The sequence below is a fragment of the Myotis brandtii genome, unplaced genomic scaffold (assembly GCF_000412655.1).
Source record: "Myotis brandtii unplaced genomic scaffold, ASM41265v1 scaffold488, whole genome shotgun sequence".
NCBI lineage: Eukaryota > Metazoa > Chordata > Mammalia > Chiroptera > Vespertilionidae > Myotis > Myotis brandtii.
In genome coordinates, this window is record NW_005368638.1 from 1,191,530 (window position 1) to 1,193,013 (window position 1,484).

Below are 1,484 nucleotides of genomic sequence, written 5' to 3' on the forward strand. Positions count from 1 at the left end.
TTTTCGACACTTCTCTCTGGTACTCCTGTCTCTAATCGCTTTTTTTCAATGTTTTCCAAGTCAACTCTAAGGTCAATAAATTTCTGCTTCCAAATTGAGCTACTCTGAAATTCAAGCAACTGCATTTCAAAGTCAGCCATGTCTATCCATGAAAACATTTGTAAGTTTAGTTCCTCCAGTTTCATGCTGTCTGGAAACCTCATGAATTTTGCTGTCTCTTCCAGTTCTCTGAATTTCGCAAATCTTGAGAAGAACTGCTCAATAGTTGACTCGATGATGTTTAAAAACAGCTTTTGAAGGCTTTGACAGTCTGTTCTGTCATCTTTTGGGAGGTCTTTGATGTGCCTCTTGAGGTTTGGGAAATATCTAAATCTCTCACCATCCACATCCCTCTTAAAGACTTCCAGTTTCTTTTCAAAAGCCTTTATGTAACCAAACATAACATCAAGTGTCTTGCCAGTTCCTTGTAATTTAACATTTAAGTCATTCAAATGTTCACAAAAATTGTAAATGGAAGATTATAAGAGAGGGTTTCGCGTGCCAGCAAAAGTTACTGGCGTGCTATGTCTGGCACGCGTGCCAGGGGTTGCCCACCCCTGACCTAAATCAAAGTGTGTCACCCTTCTGGCTCAAACCGCGTCAGTATCTTCACACATGCAATGAATTACAATCTCCTTATCATAACCTAGAAGGCCCCACCTACATAATCTGGCTCCCACATCCCTCTCCCTCTGTGTGGCTCTTTCCCCTGACCCGAAGCCCAGCTTGGCCTCCTGTCTGTTCTCGAGACTAGCTGTGTTCTGCCTTAGAAGTTTGTGCATGCTCACTACTCTGCTGGGAACATTCTCCTCCCCCTTACTCCCAACTTTTTCCAAGATTGATTCATTTTCATCCTCCAAGTCCTAGCTTAAATGTCACCTCCCAAGATAGCTTTTTGACCACCCAATCTCAAATAATTTGCAAGGACATAATTTGTAATTATAGAGTTGCTTGTTTGTTTACTATTTTATTATCTGTTCTTCCGTCTGAGTTCACCACTGTGTCCCTATGTAGCTATTCCACACAACTTCCAAACCTTAGTGCCTTCAAACCACAAAGGTTTGTTTCTCAGTCATGCTAAATGTCCGCCCTGGCTGGTGTTGGAGTGTGGGTGCGTGCTCATGGTAGGCCCCAGGCTGATGGAGCAGCCACACTCCCAAACATTCCCAGTGGCCATACTCTACAGAAGAGAGCTCTGGAGTGTCTTTCATTGGCAAATAAACTCTCCAGTCCACTCACAAGTCATTGGTTAGAGTAGGTCACACAGCCTCCCCCAGTAACTGGGAAGTTCAATCCTACCCAGTGCCCATGCCCCTGCTCCCTGAACTACTTATCTCACTTGGACGGGCTGCTGCAGGCTCTCCTTCTGAACGTGGATTTGATAAAATGGCACCACCACGCAGGTCCTTCCCACCAGGCTGCACAGAGCTTGGCTGCATTATGAT